The following is an 18352-nucleotide window of genomic DNA, read 5'->3' on the forward strand; positions in this document are numbered from 1 at the left end:
GGTCCTTGGCCCCCCCCCGAGCCTTGCCCATGGTCCTTGGCCCCCCCCGAGCCTAGCCCATGGTCCTTTGCCTACCCCCCCGAGCCTTGTCTATTGTCCTGAGGGCCCCCCGAGCCTTGCTCATGGTCCTGGGCCCCCCCCCCTGATCCTTGCCCATTGTCCTGGGGGCCCCCCCTGATCCTTGCCCATTGTCCTGGGGGCCCCCCCTCGGAACCTTACCCAACGTTCTGGGGCCCACAGTGTCCTGCAGTGCATGGAGTCCCCCAGAGCCTTGCCCAATGCCCTAGGGCCTTCAGCACCATCTGCAATGCTATGGGTCCCCCCAGAGCCTTACACAATACCAAGGGGTATACCAACGATTTCTGCATTGTACCCGGGCCCCTAGAGTCTTGCTTAATGCCCTGGGGCCCACAGAGTGTCGTGCAGTGGGGCCCTAGAGAACCTTGCATGATGTGATGGGGCCCCCAGAGTCTCCTTCATTGACTTGTATGAGATGGTGGGGTCACAGGGGTTGTAGTGATACATTTTCTGTACATTGTATCTGATGGATCCTCTGTGTATCTTTATGGGGGGGGGGGGGTGTAACGGGGAGGAATAAACCCTTCAGAATGAAGGCCCACCCATCCGTTTTCCGTTTTTACAGTTTAGCGCCACCAGTGGGTGGGGCCACATACAGACTGCCGCTATGGAACGCTCAAATTTTGTACACAAAATGCTCACTGGACGCCGGAGGAGCCAAAAGTTTGATAGGATGGTTGTGTGAGGGGCGGGGACATTGGGAGGTTTGATAGGATGGCTGTGTGGGGAGCGGGGACAGTGTGCGGTTTGATAGGATGGCCGTGTGAGGGGCGGGGACAGTGTGAGGTTTGATAGGAGGGCTGTGTGGGGAGTCACCGATATTACTGGGGTCACTACTTGGGAGGGGGTCTACTGTTTTACTACTGGGGTCACCAGCTAAGAGAGGTCATCTGTACTACTAGGGTCATCACCTGGGAAGGGATAACATGTACTACTGGGGTCATCACCTGGGAGGGGATAACCTGTACTACTGGGGTTATCACCTGGGAGGGGATAACCTGTACTACTGGGGTCATCACCTGGGAGGGGATAACCTGTACTACTGGGGTCATCACCTAGGAGGGGATAACCTGTACTACTGGGGTCATCACCTGGGAGGGGATAACCTGTACTACTGGGGTCACCACCTGGGAGGGGACGACCTGTACTACTGGAGTCATCACCTGGGAGGGGATAACCTGTACTACTGGGGTTATCACCTGGGAGGGGATAACCTGTACTACTGGGGTCATCACCTGGGAGGGGATAACCTGTACTACTGGGGTCATCACCTGGGAGGGGATAACCTGTACTACTGGGGTCACCACCTGGGAGGGGATAACCTGTACTACTGGGGTCATCACCTGGGAGGGGATAACCTGTACTACTGGGGTCATCACCTAGGAGGGGATAACCTGTACTACTGGGGTCACCACCTGGGAGGGGATAACCTGTACTACTGGGGTCATCACCTGGGAGGGGATAACCTGTACTACTGGGGTCATCACCTGGGAGGGGATAACCTGTACTACTGGGGTCATCACCTAGGAGGGGATAACCTGTACTACTGGGGTCACCACCTGGGAGGGGATAACCTGTACTACTGGGGTCACCACCTGGGAGGGGATAACCTGTACTACTGGGGTCACCACCTGGGAGGGGACGACCTGTACTACTGGGGTCATCACCTGGGAGGGGACGACCTGTACTACTGGGGTCATCACCTGGGAGGGGACGACCTGTACTACTGGGGTCATCACCTGGGAGGGGATGACCTGTACTACTGGGGTCATCACCTGGGAGGGGATGACCTGTACTACTGGGGTCACCACCTGGGAGGGGATAACCTGTACTACTGGGGTCACCACCTGGGAGGGGATAACCTGTACTACTGGGGTCACCACCTGGGAGGGGATAACCTGTACTACTGGGGTCATCACCTGGGAGGGGACGACCTGTACTACTGGGGTCACCACCTGGGAGGGGACGACCTGTACTACTGGGGTCATCACCTGGGAGGGGATCACCTGTACTACTGGGGTCATCACCAGGGAGGGGATCACCTGTACTACTGGGGTCATCACCAGGGAGGGGATAACCTGTACTACTGGGGTCATCACCGGGAGGGGATAACCTGTACTACTGGGGTCATCACCGGGAGGGGATAACCTGTACTACTGGGGTCACCACCTGGGAGGAGATAACCTGTACTACTGGGGTCATCACCTGGGAGGGGATAACCTGTACTACTGGGGTCACCACCTGGGAGGGGATTACCTGTACTACTGGGGTCATCACCTGGGAGGGGATAACCTGTACTACTGGGGTTATCACCGGGAGGGGATAACCTGTACTACTGGGGTCACCACCTGGGAGGGGATTACCTGTACTACTGGGGTCATCACCTGGGAGGGGATAACCTGTACTACTGGGGTCATCACCTGGGAGGAGATAACCTGTACTACTGGGGTCACCACCTGGGAGGGGATTACCTGTACTACTGGGGTCATCACCTGGGAGGGGATAACCTGTACTACTGGGGTTATCACCGGGAGGGGATAACCTGTACTACTGGGGTCACCACCTGGGAGGAGATAACCTGTACTACTGGGGTCATCACCTGGGAGGGGATAACCTGTACTACTGGGGTCACCACCTGGGAGGGGATTACCTGTACTACTGGGGTCATCACCTGGGAGGGGATCACCTGTACTACTGGGGTCATCACCTGGGAGGGGATCACCTGTACTACTCTGGGGTCACCACCTGCGAGGGGATAAACTGTACCACTGAGGTCACCACCTGGGAGGGGATCACCTGTACTACTGGGGTCACCACCTGGGAGGGGATCACCTGTACTACGGAGGGTTACGTGTACTATGGGGGGTCACTGCCTGGTACGAAGTCACGTAAACTATGGGGTCAATGTTGGTTATGAGGTCATGTGTACTATGGGGGTCACTGCTTTGTACAAGGTCATGCGTACTTTGGGGTCACTGCCTGGTACGAAGTCACGTGTACTATGGAGGTCACTGCCTGGTACGAAGTCACGTGTACTATGGAGGTCACTGCCTGGTATGAGGTCACGTGTACTGTGGGGGGTCAGTGTGAGAAGGTCTCCTGTACTATTGGGGTTACTTCCTGGAAGAAGGTCTCCTTTACTATGGGGGGGGGGTCACTTCCTGGGAGAGCATCTCCTGTACCATAGGGGGGTCCCTGTCTAGGAGAAGGCTAGAGTCTGACAGGAGGTTACCTGTACTATGGGGGTCACTGTCTGACAGGTGATCACTTGTACTATGGGGTCAGTGTCTGGGAAAGGGTCACTTGTACTGTGGGGGTCCTTGTCTAGGAGCAGGTCATCTGCACTGAGGAGGCCAGTGTCTGACAGGTGGTCACCTGTACTATGTACTGTGGGGGGGGGCAGTGTCTGACAGGTGGTCACCTGTACTATGGGGGGGCAGTGTCTGGTATGAGGTCTCCTGTACTATGGGGGGGGCAGTGTCTGATATGAGGTCTCCTGTACTATGGGGGGCAGTGTCTGATATGAGGTCTCCTGTACTATGGGGGGCAGTGTCTGATATGAGGTCTCCTGTACTATGGGGGGCAGTGTCTGGTATGAGGTCTCCTGTACTATGGGGGGGGCAGTGTCTGATATGAGGTCTCCTGTACTATGGGGGGGGGCAGTGTCTGGTATGAGGTCTCCTGTACTATGGGGGGCAGTGTCTGGTATGAGGTCTCCTGTACTATGGGGGCAGTGTCTGGTATGAGGTCTCCTGTACTATGGGGGGGGGGGGCAGTGTCTGGTATGAGGTCTCCTGTACTATGGGGGCAGTGTCTGGTATGAGGTCTCCTGTACTATGGGGGCAGTGTCTGGTATGAGGTCTCCTGTACTATGGGGGGCAGTGTCTGGTATGAGGTCTCCTGTACTATGGGGGGGGGGCAGTGTCTGGTATGAGGTCACCTGTACTATGGGGGGGGCAGTGTCTGGTATGAGGTCTCCTGTACTATGGGGGGGGCAGTGTCTGGTATGAGGTCTCCTGTACTATGGGGGGGGGGGGCAGTGTCTGGTATGAGGTCACCTGTACTATGGGGGCAGTGTCTGGTATGAGGTCTCCTGTACTATGGGGGGCAGTGTCTGGTATGAGGTCTCCTGTACTATGGGGGGCAGTGTCTGGTATGAGGTCACCTGTACTATGGGGGGGGGCAGTGTCTGGTATGAGGTCTCCTGTACTATGGGGGGCAGTGTCTGGTATGAGGTCTCCTGTACTATGGGGGGCAGTGTCTGGTATGAGGTCTCCTGTACTATGGGGGGGGCAGTGTCTGATATGAGGTCTCCTGTGCTATGGGGGGCAGTGTCTGGTATGAGGTCTCCTGTACTATGGGGGGCAGTGTCTGGTATGAGGTCTCCTGTACTATGGGGGCAGTGTCTGGTATCAGGTCTCCTGTGCTATGGGGGGCAGTGTCTGGTATGAGGTCACCTGTACTATGGGGGGCAGTGTCTGATATGAGGTCTCCTGTACTATGGGGGGCAGTGTCTGGTATGAGGTCTCCTGTACTATGGGGGGCAGTGTCTGGTATGAGGTCTCCTGTACTATGGGGGGCAGTGTCTGGTATGAGGTCACCTGTACTATGGGGGGGGGCAGTGTCTGGTATGAGGTCTCCTGTACTATGGGGGGCAGTGTCTGGTATGAGGTCTCCTGTACTATGGGGGGCAGTGTCTGGTATGAGGTCTCCTGTACTATGGGGGGGGCAGTGTCTGATATGAGGTCTCCTGTGCTATGGGGGGCAGTGTCTGGTATGAGGTCTCCTGTACTATGGGGGGCAGTGTCTGGTATGAGGTCTCCTGTACTATGGGGGCAGTGTCTGGTATCAGGTCTCCTGTGCTATGGGGGGCAGTGTCTGGTATGAGGTCACCTGTACTATGGGGGGCAGTGTCTGATATGAGGTCTCCTGTACTATGGGGGGGGGGCAGTGTCTGATATGAGGTCTCCTGTACTATGGGGGGCAGTGTCTGATATGAGGTCTCCTGTACTATGGGGGCAGTGTCTGGTATGAGGTCTCCTGTACTATGGGGGGGGGCAGTGTCTGGTATGAGGTCTCCTGTACTATGGGGGCAGTGTCTGGTATCAGGTCTCCTGTGCTATGGGGGGCAGTGTCTGGTATGAGGTCTCCTGTACTATGGGGGGCAGTGTCTGGTAAGAGGTCTCCTGTACTATGGGGGGCAGTGTCTGGTATGAGGTCTCCTGTACTATGGGGGGCAGTGTCTGATATGAGGTCTCCTGTACTATGGGGGGCAGTGTCTGGTATGAGGTCTCCTGTACTATGGGGGGGGGGGCAGTGTCTGATATGAGGTCTCCTGTACTATGGGGGGCAGTGTCTGGTATGAGGTCACCTGTACTATGGGGGGGGGCAGTGTCTGGTATGAGGTCTCCTGTACTATGGGGGGCAGTGTCTGGTATGAGGTCTCCTGTACTATGGGGGGGGCAGTGTCTGATATGAGGTCTCCTGTGCTATGGGGGGCAGTGTCTGGTATGAGGTCTCCTGTACTATGGGGGGCAGTGTCTGGTATGAGGTCTCCTGTACTATGGGGGGCAGTGTCTGGTATCAGGTCACCTGTACTATGGGGGGGGCAGTGTCTGGTATGAGGTCTCCTGTACTATGGGGGGCAGTGTCTGGTATGAGGTCTCCTGTGCTATGGGGGGCAGTGTCTGGTATGAGGTCTCCTGTACTATGGGGGCAGTGTCTGGTATGAGGTCTCCTGTGCTATGGGGGGCAGTGTCTGGTATGAGGTCACCTGTACTATGGGGGGCAGTGTCTGATATGAGGTCTCCTGTACTATGGGGGGCAGTGTCTGGTATGAGGTCTCCTGTACTATGGGGGGCAGTGTCTGATATGAGGTCTCCTGTACTATGGGGGGCAGTGTCTGATATGAGGTCTCCTGTACTATGGGGGCAGTGTCTGGTATGAGGTCTCCTGTACTATGGGGGGGGGCAGTGTCTGGTATGAGGTCTCCTGTACTATGGGGGCAGTGTCTGGTATCAGGTCTCCTGTGCTATGGGGGGCAGTGTCTGGTATGAGGTCACCTGTACTATGGGGGGCAGTGTCTGATATGAGGTCTCCTGTACTATGGGGGGCAGTGTCTGGTATGAGGTCTCCTGTACTATGGGGGGGGGGGCAGTGTCTGATATGAGGTCTCCTGTACTATGGGGGGCAGTGTCTGGTATGAGGTCTCCTGTGCTATGGGGGGCAGTGTCTGGTATGAGGTCTCCTGTACTATGGGGGGGGCAGTGTCTGGTATGAGGTCTCCTGTACTATGGGGGGCAGTGTCTGGTATGAGGTCACCTGTACTATGGGGGGCAGTGTCTGATATGAGGTCTCCTGTACTATGGGGGGGGCAGTGTCTGGTATGAGGTCTCCTGTACTATGGGGGGCAGTGTCTGGTATGAGGTCTCCTGTACTATGGGGGGCAGTGTCTGGTATGAGGTCTCCTGTACTATGGGGGGCAGTGTCTGGTATGAGGTCTCCTGTACTATGGGGGCAGTGTCTGGTATGAGGTCTCCTGTACTATGGGGGGCAGTGTCTGGTATCAGGTCTCCTGTGCTATGGGGGGCAGTGTCTGGTATCAGGTCACCTGTACTATGGGGGGGGCAGTGTCTGGTATGAGGTCTCCTGTACTATGGGGGGCAGTGTCTGGTATGAGGTCTCCTGTGCTATGGGGGGCAGTGTCTGGTATGAGGTCTCCTGTACTATGGGGGGGGGCAGTGTCTGGTATGAGGTCTCCTGTACTATGGGGGGCAGTGTCTGGTATGAGGTCACCTGTACTATGGGGGGCAGTGTCTGATATGAGGTCTCCTGTACTATGGGGGCAGTGTCTGGTATGAGGTCTCCTGTACTATGGGGGGGGGGGGGGCAGTGTCTGGTATGAGGTCTCCTGTACTATGGGGGGGGCAGTGTCTGATATGAGGTCTCCTGTACTATGGGGGCAGTGTCTGGTATGAGGTCTCCTGTACTATGGGGGGGGGGGGCAGTGTCTGATATGAGGTCTCCTGTACTATGGGGGCAGTGTCTGGTATGAGGTCTCCTGTGCTATGGGGGGCAGTGTCTGGTATGAGGTCTCCTGTGCTATGGGGGGCAGTGTCTGGTATGAGGTCTCCTGTACTATGGGGGGCAGTGTCTGGTATGAGGTCTCCTGTACTATGGGGGGCAGTGTCTGGTATGAGGTCTCCTGTACTATGGGGGGCAGTGTCTGGTATGAGGTCTCCTGTACTATGGGGGGCAGTGTCTGGTATCAGGTCACTGTACTATGGGGGGGGCAGTGTCTGGCGGGAGGCCATCTGTTTTAAGGGTGGGCAGTGTCTAGGAGGAGGTCACCTGTACTGTTGGGGTCATTGTCTTGTAGGAGGTCACTGTACTATGGGGGGGCAGTGTCTGGTAGGAGGTCACTGTACTATGGGGGGGCAGTGTCTGGCGTGAGACCACCTGTACTATGGGGGTCAGTTTCTGATAGGAGGTCAGTTGCTGGTTGGAGATCACCTGTACTGTTGGGGTCATTGTCTGGTAGGAGGTCACCTGTACTGTTGGGGTCATTGTCTGGTAGGAGGTCACCTGTACTGTTGGGGTCATTGTCTGGTAGGAGGTCACCTGTACTGTTGGGGTCATTGTCTGGTCTGAGGTCACCTGTACTATGGGGGGGGCACTGTCTAGGAGGAGGTCACTGTACTGTTGGGGTCATTGTCTCGTAGGAGGTCACCTGTACTATGGTTGTCAGTTTCTGATAGGAGGTCAGTTGCTGGTTGGTGATCACCTGTACCGTAGGGGGTTTAAATTTTGAAAAGGAGTCGCCTGTATGATAGGGGTCACCTGCATGATAGGGTCAGCACCTAGGAGGGGTCACCACTTACTGTCCCATAAAGCCGGGCTGTAACCTGTCATCTCATTTTACTAGACTCTCCGCCAGCCGGCACACACCCAGCAATCTCCTCTATAAATGTTCTTCTCATTTACATTTATGGCCTGGGATGTCACCCAACAAAACCTTTATTACTATGGAATGAGGTCACCCTGACTCTACATATACATTACACACATTGCTCACAACATCTCTATAGCTCTGATCTGATTGTAAGGACATTGATGAGAAGATCCCTCCATACGTTAGATCCCTCCATACGTTAGATCCCTCCATACGTTAGATCCCTCCATACGTTAGATCCCTCCATACATTAGATCCCTCCATACGTTAGATCCCTCCATACGTTAGATCCCTCCATACGTTAGGCATTGTCTAGGTCTGCACCCCTCATTACATTGAAGGGTGATCTTCCATCTCCCCAAGTGAGCTCATTGACTTGCCTAGTGACCGGTTCTCTTCACCTCCATTGAGGAGGTCAGTGGTGGTACGATACCCTTGGTGGGGGGGCGAGTCATATGATGTGGAGTGCGCGCTCTGCGGCTCAGTGCTGGAAATAACGGTTCCTCTAATCTGATAATCTTATTAAAGCTTCTGAGCGAGTCTCGTGATGGCTGCAGAGTTTCCTGTAAGGGGTGGGGGGGGGGGGGGGTTTGTGGTGATATTCGTCTTTTATTAACCAATATTTGCAGAGTCCCCCCCCCCCCCAGACATGGATGCACCCCTTCTTTATGTTTATTCTCCATCAGAACCTAAAGCAGAACTCTTCCTCTCATTCTGTCTCCAGCTGACCTCTCGGTGCCCCAACAGTATTTTCTGTTGAGACGTCTCGGCGATTGTCCTGCGGTGGAGTGGGATCGCAGATTACTGCAATGTGTGCTGACACACCAGCTTATGCAACGATTATCAGCCGACCGATCGGTCGACTTTTGTCCAGTGTTGTTGTGTTGGTTGGAATGTGCTCTAGACTGCAAACGAATTTTCTCGGCCAACAAAAAACCAACTTCAGAAGTGATGTCATGTGATGGTTTACTTTCCGTGTGTTCTTTCTTCTCTGAGCATGCCCAGTCTTGCTAATCGGATTTTTGTCTGCCGAAATCTGTACTGACTGACAGAAAATCGGCCATTCTGTTGACGGCCAACAAAAATTTTATAGCCTGCACACCAGATTTTGTTCGGCCGAAAAGTCGGAGTCGGTTGTCGAAAGCATCATACTAACAATCGGAAATCGGCCGATCGGACGTTGGCCGAAAATTCACGGCCAACTATCGATGCGTGTGTACGAGGCTTTAGACCGGCATCCCAGTGTGCGGCAGGACTTTAGATGGTGACACATCTGCAGCCACTAGAGGGCGATACTGGCACTCAGATGGTCAGAGGACATGAGCAACACTGTTGACGGTTGGAGGGCAACCTTGGCTCTTTGAGGGTCAGAGGGCGACAGAGGCTCAGAGAGAGAGACAGCGACACTTGGAGGGTGGGAGGTCGTCAGTAGGCAGTAACAAAAAAAGAGGGTCAAAGGGCAACAACAGCACTCTGGCGGCCAGAGGACGACAGTGACAGTCGGAGAACATCAGATGGTAGGAGGGTGATAGCAACACTGTTGATGGTTGGAGGGCAACCTTGGCTCTTTGAGGGTCAGAGGGCGACAGTCAGAGGCTCAGAGAGAGAAAGAGACAGCGACACTTGGAGGGTGGGAGGTCGTCAGTAGGCAGTAACAAAAAGAGGGTCAAAGGGCAACAATAGCACTCTGGTGGCCAGAGGATGACAGTGACAGTCAGAGAACATCAGATAGTAGAAGGGTGATGGCAACACTGTTGAAGGGTAACCTTGGCTCTTTTAGGGTCAGAGGGCGACAGTCGGAGGCTCAGAGAGAGAGAGAGCGACACTTGGAGGGTGGGAGGTCGTCAGTAGGCACTGGGCAGTAACAAAAAGAGGGTCAAAGGGTAACAACAGCACTCTAGCGGCCAGAGGACGACAGTGACAGTCAGAGAACATCAGATGGTAGGAGGGTGATATCAACACTGTTGACGGTTGGAGGGCAACCTTGGCTCTTTTAGGGTCAGAGGGCGACAGTCAGAGGCTCAGAGAGAGAGAGACAGCGACACTTGGAGGGTGGGAGGTCGTCAGTAGGCAGTAACAAAAAGAGGGTCAAAGGGCAACAACAGCACTCTGGTGGCCAGAGGATGACAGTGACAGTCAGAGAACATCAGATGGTAGGGGGGTGATAGCAACACTTGGACGGTCAAAGGGCGTCATATGGTTAGATTGCCGTGGGAGCGCCGTGGCGGCACTCTGATGGTGGGAAGGCTATGGCGTCCGACGTGGATCATGGCAGGTCCCAGACATGGACAGATCTTCTCAGACATTGTCCTCGGAGAGATATCTCGCTGTCTGTGACCAGCCAGTAATCCCAGACAGATGTACCAGTGGGAATAATGGGCTGAGGCCATGCTGTACAAATCTTTCCAAAATTTCAGAAGTGACAATGTGGCTTTGATCAGACCTTCAACCTGCCTGAATCAGGACTTGGATCTGCGTCACGTGACTGGAAATTGGTGACCCCCCCCAAGTCAACTGATGCAGGGGAGCTGGGTCCAGGAAGTGACCCATTGCAGCAGATGACCTGCCTGAGAAGATGGGAATAAAGTCAAAACGACCGAGGAAACTGAGATTTGTCCTGTCCTGCCACAGGCTGAGCTGCAAACTTACGGGGCCCTCTACAGTCTGTTATCTGATACCGGTGTTAGTGGTGCACGCAGACTGTATGTGTCCCTTTCCTCCATAGAACAGGGAGCGATTGGTCCCCCCCCCTCAGGACTCACACTGTGTGTGTGGCCCACACAGTAAAATACCTACCTTCAGCCATGTTGCTGAGATCTTCACCATGTGGTCCTGCCTGGTGTTGAACAGCCTTTAATGAGAAGAATATCTTTGCCTAGTCTTGTATGTACTGTGCAGACATGTCGTGACCTTATTCATTCCTATGGCTGCTCCATTCTCATGGGGGTCCTGAGCCATTCAGAGGAGTACAGACAGTCCATAGGAATGGTGTATGCTCATGGAGTATGGACTGTCTGAGAATAGTGTATGCTCATGGTGCCCCCCAGCCACCCAGTGGAGTATGGACTGTCCATATAAAAGGTGCATACTTATGGTAGCCCCCAGCCATCCAGAGGAGTATGGACCATTCATAATTATGAGGCTTACTCAGCCAACCAGAGGAATATGGACTGTCCATAGGAATGGTGAAAATTCATGGCATCCCCCAGCCACTCGGAGAAGTACAGGCTTGCCTTAGGAATATTGCGATTTAGACACAAGACTGTCCAAAGAAATGGTGCAGGCTGATGACAGCCACCCAGAGGAGTATAGAACATTCATAGGAGTGGTGCACACTAGGCACAGGGCTGTCCATAGGAATGGTGCATACTCATGGTGGTCCCTGGCCATCCAGAGGAGTATGGACCCTTCATAAGAATGAGGCTTACTCATGGCAGCCACCAGCCAACCAGAGGAGTATGAACCCTCCACAGGAAAGGTGCATGCTCATGGTGGCCCCAGCCAACCAGAGTAGTATAGACTGTCCATAGGAATGGTGCATACTCCTGGTGGCCTTCAGCCATCTAGCTGTGTATAGACTCTCTGTAAAAATGGTGCATACTGATGGCGGCCCCAAGCCATTGGAAAAAGTACATACCATTCATACACCTATTGCAATTTTAAGTACAGGACCATCCAAAGGAACGGTGCAGGCTGATCGCAGCCACCCAAAGGAGCACAGGACATCCATAGGAGTGGTGTACACTGGGCACAGGGCTGTCCATAGGAATGGTGGACACTCATGGTGTCCCCCAGCCATTGAGAGAAGTGTGAAATTTCTATAAGAATATTGCATGCTCATGGTGGTCTTCAGGCAACCAGAAAAGTACGATCCATCCATCCATAGGAATGGTGTATACTCATGGCAGTCCCCAGCCAATCAGAGCAATATGGACATTCCATAGGAATGGTGTATATTCAAGTTGTCCTTCAGCCATCCAGAGGAGTAGGGACTATCAATAGGAATGGTGACTATTCATGGTTGGTCCCCCAGTCATTCAGAGGAGTCTGGATTGTTCGTAGAAATGGTGCACACCAATGGAAGCCACCCAGAGGAGTACAGGACCATCCATAGGAATGGTGCATGCTCATGGTTACCCCCAGCCATCCAGAGGAGTATGGACCATCCACTGAAATGGTGCATACTCATGATGGGCCTTAGTTATTCAGTGGAGTCTGGACTATTTGTAGAAATAGTGCACACTGATGGCAGCCACCAAGAGGAGTACAGGACCATCCAAAGGGATGGTGCATGCATGCTCATGGTGGCCCCCAGCCAATTAGAGGAGTACAGAACCATCCATGGGAATGGTGCATACTCATGGTGACCCCCAGTCATTCAGAAGAGTCTGGACTGTTTGTAGAATGGTGCACACCGATGGGAGGGCAGCCACCCAGGGGAGTACAGGACCATCCATGGGAATGGTGCATGCTCATGGTGGCCTCCAGCCAATTAGGAGTACAGGACCATCCATGGGAATGGTTGCATACTCATGGTGGCACCCAGCAATTCAGAGAAGTACAGAACCATCCATGGGAATGGTGCATACTCATGGTGACCCCCAGTCATTCAGAGAAGTCTGGACTGTTTGTAGAAATGGTGCACACCGATGGCAGCCACCCAGGGGAGTACGGACCATCCACTGGAATGGTGCATGCTCATGATGCCCCCCAGTTATTCAGAGTAGTCTGGACTATTTGTAGAAATAGTGCACACTGATGGCAACCAGAAGCCACCTAGAGAAGTACAGACCATGTATACTAATGTGCACACTAAGCACAGGGCTGTCTATAGAAATGGGGCACATGGTGGCCTCCATTCATCCAGATGAGTATAGACCATCCTTAGGAATAATGCAGATTAGCCAAGGGCCCTGGCCAGGATTTTCTCCTTGTAAAGGCTGTGTGTCATCTGACATGGACACGCAGGGATGAAGGTGCGTATTTTCCTAGATGGCTGCCATTCGGAGGTGGAGGGGTTTATTGGACAATCACTAAAAGTGAAGTTGTCCTTTAAGGCCTTTTTAGCACCTTTAGGCAGTTGCAACCAGCAGATGTTGGGGAGAAAGTGGCAGGTCAGTGAACTGCACTGCGGGATATGCCTTGTACCCTGATGCCCCATACACACGTGCAGATTATCTGCAGACTTTTGTCTGCAGACTTACCTTTTCTATGTAGTGCAAGGGCCTGCCGGATTGCATACAAATTGAAAGTGTTTAGGTTTGACCTCATATTATATGGTTTTGGTAAGTCTGCAGACAAAAGTCTGCAGATAATCTGCACGTGTGTACGGGGCATGAGATAAAGAGGCAGCGCTCGTGTACCAGGCATTTCTGGTGATGTCCAATGCTGGAGGACGGTGCACACACACCAGTCCAGTCTGTGCGGTCTGTGAGGCTCTGGGGATAAGACTGAGATCCCGCTGTGCGTCCTGTAATCCAGCCTCGCTGACTCAGTGTGACAGCTGCCGAGCACAATCACCCCCTACCTAGGACTTGGGCCTTGACAGAACTCCTTCAGTACAGCACTACGGTCTAGGTTCCACATTGCCGTTGACGTGTGAACCCCCATTTGTCGGTTATAATCTCTCGGAATCAAACGTCTCGGGGAGAACCGAGAAGAGGAACGTTCCCGGAGGCCGTTGTGTGTAGTAGGAAGCTGAACTCTGGACCACATAAATGCATCAATAAATGTATTCTATATATACATGCCGTATATGTCCCTAAATGTGACCTGGTATCGGCCTCTGTACAGCAGAGCCCAGGCTGGAAAAGGGAGAAGCAGCACAAGGAGTCAGTCAGGTTTATGTGTTGACAAGAAGCATGCTGATAAGAGGAGAGAGCAGAGTCACCAAGAGATGTGCGTATCGCTGACCAGTCACCCGTTTAGTGACCTGGGCTCAGAGGAAGTGGGTTGAATGATGCTTGCCTTCAGTCTGTGGACATCTAGTGGGGGGAAATTTCTAGACTGAAGATGAATATTGCAGTCCAAACTGTTTGTTTATATCGTGGTTGGAGTTCTGTTTTATTATCAAACGCTGAAAGTGGGATTCCAGCCAGAAATGTTTTCCATTAGGTCTGGGCGGAGTAAAGAAGAGCTAGGACCCCTGAAATATTTATTACTGCCCATGTTCCCGGTGGGGGGATTGTCCTTCACTTGCTGTTCTGGTGACACCATTTCCCTTCTCTGGGGTATATTCCCACATTTAACTGGAAAGGGCTCCTGGGTGTCACCAGGACAAAAAGAGAGTAAATCTCCCCAGTGGAGATACAAAACTCGATAAACGTGGATGTGGGTACCAGTCAGTTTGGTACAATGCATGCCATCTCGCCGAGCTGTTGGTTGGGTCAGGAAGCTCAAACTGTGTGCCGGGTGGAATGGTACAATGTACACTCTTACCAGCTGTTGGTTGGGCCCATCGTTGGGTCAGAAAGCTGGTAAATGTGTGCCAGGTGGAATGGTACAATGTACACTCTCACTAGCTATTGGTGGGGCCCATGGTTGAGTCAGAAAGCTGGATAAACGTGTGACGGGTGGAATGGTACAATGTACACTCTCACTAGCTATTGGTGGGGCCCATGGTTGAGTCAGAAAGCTGGATAAACGTGTGACGGGTGGAATGGTACAATGTACACTCTCACTAGCTATTGGTGGGGCCCATGGTTGAGTCAGAAAGCTGGATAAACGTGTGACGGGTGGAATGGTACAATGTACACTGTTACTAGGTGTTGGTGAGGCCCATCGTTGGGTCAGAAAGCTGGTAAATGTGTGCCGGGTGGAATGGTACAATGTACACTGTCTCACTTGCTGTTGCCCATGGTTGGGTCAGAAAGCTGGATAAACGTGTGCCAAGTTGATTGGTACAATACTCACTGTCTCACTAGCTGTTGATGGGGCCCATCGTAAGGTCAGGAAGCTTGATAAACGTGCGCCGAGTGGATTGGTACAATATCCACTGTCTCCCTAGCTTTTGGGTCAGAAATGCCCGTTAGATGCCCCCTTTTTGAAGGTTGATTTGACCAATCCTTAACCTTAAGCCTTTGCTCACACTAGAGCGGCTGCATAATCATACATTTTTGTAGCGGGTTTTTGATTTGTTTTTCGTGCATTTTACATGCGCTCCCATTGAAGTCTTTGGGGCAAAACTTCATCGGACCAAAAAGAAGAACCTTCACTTTTTTAGAAAACGCGCTGCACTGCGTTGGTGTGAACAGGCTCCATAGAGAATGTGGTTTCCATTGTCATGCGGTATAGCAGAGGTAAAATGTAACGCACTCGTGTGAACGGGGGGTACATTTTGGCTGCAGGCTCAGGTGTCGGAAGAGCCCTTGAAGCTGGTGAAAATTTTAAGTCTCCCTATGCTTGTCTGCATCAGATCATTTCCACCATGAATATGAATTTTAAACATTACCATTCCATATTAAGAATTTCTGTTTGAATCTTCTGACCTTACAGGCCAATGATTGCCGTGTTTGCAGCTGACCAGCCAATGATTGTCTTGTTTGCAGCCGACCGACCGGCCAATGATTGCGCGGTTTGCAGCCGACCGACCGGCCAATGGTTGCGCTGTTTGCAGCCTCCCGACCGGCCAATGGTTGCCTTGTTTGCAGCCCCCCGACCGGCCAATGGTTGCCTTGTTTGCAGCCCCCCGACCGGCCAGTGGTTGCCTTGTTTGCAGCCCCCCGACCGGCCAGTGGTTGCCTTGTTTGCAGCCCCCCGACCGGCCAGTGGTTGCCTTGTTTGCAGCCTCCCGACCGGCCAGTGGTTGCGCTGTTTGCAGCCCCCCGACCGGCCAGTGGTTGCGCTGTTTGCAGCCCCCCGACCGGCCAGTGGTTGCGCTGTTTGCAGCCCCCCGACCGGCCAGTGGTTGCGCTGTTTGCAGCCCCCCGACCGGCCAGTGGTTGCGCTGTTTGCAGCCCCTGACCAGCCAGTGGTTGCGCTGTTTGCAGCCCCCCGACCGGCCAGTGGTTGCCTTGTTTGCAGCCTCCCGACCGGCCAATGGTTGCGCTGTTTGCAGCCATTGTAAGGTATATGACTAGAGTGCAGTTTCTTGTATGCACCCAGTCAGTACTTTTGAAATGATAATTCTAGGACGATGAGATTTCCCTATTAATCATTCATGAAGACAAAGCAGACGTGTGGTGGTACTATAGAGAAACCCAAGAAATTGTGTCTGAGAATAGCGAGCAGTAAATGTGTCAGTACGTGTGTGTGGTCACCGCTCCCCATCCCCACAGTGATCTCTCTGGTTTTCGTCTCCCTTCAGCTGACATTCGGAGGAACTGAAAGTGTTTAATGCAGCAGCTGAGAGCCGCAGATGACTTTCAGGTCCTGGAGGGGGAGGAATCAGACGTATCCATGGTGGGTGTTCAGAAGAATCGACCTGGCCTTGTGTTTCTGAGCATTGTCATTTTGGAAAGTCCAAGTGCGTCACGTGCACATCTTCAGGGCTGATGAATGCAAATTTCCCCCAATATTTCCTGATAATGAGCTGAATTCATCTTTTCATTAAAATTTTTACAAATTTTCCTGTGTCTGTGTAGTTTGCACACCCCTCAACAGCAAAGATCCACCTCTATTGTTCATGTTAGGTATGGGGTACCTCCATAGGCTTTACTGACTGACCTAGAATTTATGGTTGTGACCAGTTTTCATTTTTGGTCTCATCACTCCAAATGTTTTCTTTTTTTTTTTTTCCAGTTTTGGGGCTTCTCCAGGTCACGTGGGCTCTTTGGTTGTCTACTAGGACCTTGGTGTCTCTGAAGAGGCTCAATGATGTGGAGGTCAGGAGATTTTGATGGCCACTCCAGAACCCTGGCCACCGAAAAGTTGACTTGACTTTATGGTTCAGATTGTTGTAATGTTGGAAAGTCCCAAGTGTGACCCCCTGATGATTCCCATGTTTGGGGTCTTCCCATTGTGGCTCAATGATGTGGAGGTCAGGAGATTTTGATGGCCACTCCAGAACCCTGGCCATCGAAGAGTTGACTTGACCTTATGGTTCAGATTGTTGTAATGTTGGAAAGTCCCCGGTTTGACCCCTGATGATCCCCCATGTTTGGGGTCTTCCCATTGTGGCTGAATGATGTGGGGGTCAGGAGATTTTGAGGGCCACTCCAGAACCCTGGCCACCGAAGAGTTGACTTGACCTTATGGTTCAGATTGTTGTAATGTTGGCAAGTCCCAAGTGTGACCCACCATGATCCCCATGTTTTGGGTCTTCCCATTGTGACTCAATGATGTGGAGGTCAGGAGATTTTGATGGCCACTCCAGAACCCTGGAAACTGAAGTGTTGACTTGACCTTATGTTCTCAGATCATTGTCATGTTGGAAAGCCCAAGTGTGCCCCATTTGCAGCTTCTGTGCTGACGAAAGCCAAATGTTTTCCATTAATATGCTATATTCACCTAGAGTTTTGAATAAATTCCCTCTGCCATTTGTAGCTTGCACCCCCCAGGGCAGCGATCTCCACTTCATTCTTCACTATAGGAATAGTGTGCTTCTCTTCACCTTGTTGACTCCTCTCCACACATAGTGTTAGGATTGTGACCATAAAGTTCAATTTTGGTCTCGTCACTCCTCCAAATGATTTTTCTTTCAGAAGTTTTGGGGCCTCTCCAGATCTTGTAAATTCTTTGGTTTTCTAGTATGAACTCCATGTTTGGGGTCTCCCCAAAGTGTCTCAATGATGTTAAGGTCAGGAGATTTTGATGGCCACTGCAGAATCTTATGCCTCGTACACACGCAACGATTATCAGCCGACTGATCGGCCGTCTTTTGTCCAGTGTTGTTGTGTTGGTTGAAATGTGCTCTAGACTGCACACAAATTTTCTCGGCCAACAAAAACCAACTTCAGAAGTGATGCCATGTGCTGGTTTACTTTCCGTGTGTTTTTTCTTCTCTGAGCATGCCCAGTCTTGCTCATCAGATTTTTGTCTGCCGAAATCTGTACTGACTGACGAACAATCGGCCGTTCTGTTGACGGCCAACAAAAATTTTATAGCCTGCATACCAGATTTTGTTCGGCCGAAAAGTCGCAGTCGGTTGTCGGAAGCATCATACTAACAAGCCGAAAATCGGCCGATCGGACGTTGGCTGAAAATTCACTGCCAACTATCGATGCGTGTGTACGAAGCATTAGCCACCAAAGAGTTGACTTGGCCTTATAGTTCAGATCATTGTCATATAAGTTCAAAGTTTGCCCCCACCATGAACTTCATGTTTGGGAACTCCCCATAGTTACTCAATGTTGTTGAGGTCAGTCTATTGTGATGGTTACTTCA

The 18352-nt window shown here is 52.3% G+C and overlaps 1 protein-coding gene across 1 annotated transcript in view; it reads left to right on the forward strand.

Moving 5' to 3' along the window:
• LOC309561993 (uncharacterized protein) overlaps window positions 1-18352 on the forward strand; it is an 87527-nt gene that overhangs the window by 1286 nt on the left and 67889 nt on the right. The window lies entirely within an intron of this gene.

The sequence above is a fragment of the Pelophylax lessonae genome (assembly GCF_965119305.1).
Source record: "Pelophylax lessonae genome assembly, chromosome: 1".
In the NCBI taxonomy this organism is placed as follows: Eukaryota; Metazoa; Chordata; class Amphibia; order Anura; family Ranidae; genus Pelophylax; species Pelophylax lessonae.